Source organism: Bison bison, unplaced genomic scaffold (assembly GCF_000754665.1).
Source record: "Bison bison bison isolate TAMUID 2011002044 unplaced genomic scaffold, Bison_UMD1.0 scf7180017864285, whole genome shotgun sequence".
Classification (NCBI taxonomy): domain Eukaryota; kingdom Metazoa; phylum Chordata; class Mammalia; order Artiodactyla; family Bovidae; genus Bison; species Bison bison.
The window spans coordinates 218,480-219,060 of NW_011494857.1; the positions used below are offsets into that span (position 1 = coordinate 218,480).

A 581-nucleotide genomic window follows, 5' to 3' on the forward strand; every position below is an offset into this window, starting at 1 on the left:
CTTTAAGGACCCAATCTTCAGGACCCATTTTTCACTAGGGAGTGAGATTACTGGCTTGACTGCTCTCTCTCCCTTTGGACCCTCCTTTTTCTCCACCAGGTCGCCTGTGTCTCCTCCCTAACCCCTCTCTACTCTACCCAACTCTGTGAATTTCTGTGTATTCCAGACGGTGGAGAACACTTAGGGAACTGATTACTGGCTGGATCTGTCTCCCTCCTTTTCATTCCCCGCTTTTATCCTTCTGGCCACCTGTGTTGCCTTCCTCCTTCTTCTCTTCTCTGTATAATCCTGTGAACATCTCTGAGTGGTCCAGTTGTGGAGTGCACATAAGGAAGTGACTACTGGCTAGCCCACTCTCTCCACTATTGATTCACCTCATCTCATTTGGGTCACCTCTAACTCCCTCCTCCCTCTTCTCTTCTCCATGTAACCCTGTGAACCTCTCTGAGTGACCCTCACTGTAGAGAAACTTATCATCTTTAATGTAGATGTTTTATCAATGGTGTTGTATAGAAGGAGAAGTTTTGAAACTACTGTAAAAATAAGACCGATAATCGGAAGCAGGAGACTTAAGTCCAAAC

The 581-nt window shown here is 46.0% G+C and overlaps 1 protein-coding gene across 1 annotated transcript in view; it reads left to right on the forward strand.

Annotated features, from left to right (window-relative positions):
• Positions 1-581, forward strand: part of LOC104995710 (zinc finger protein 664-like) — a 9,061-nt gene that overhangs the window by 1,215 nt on the left and 7,265 nt on the right. The gene's annotated exons all lie outside the window — the stretch shown is intronic.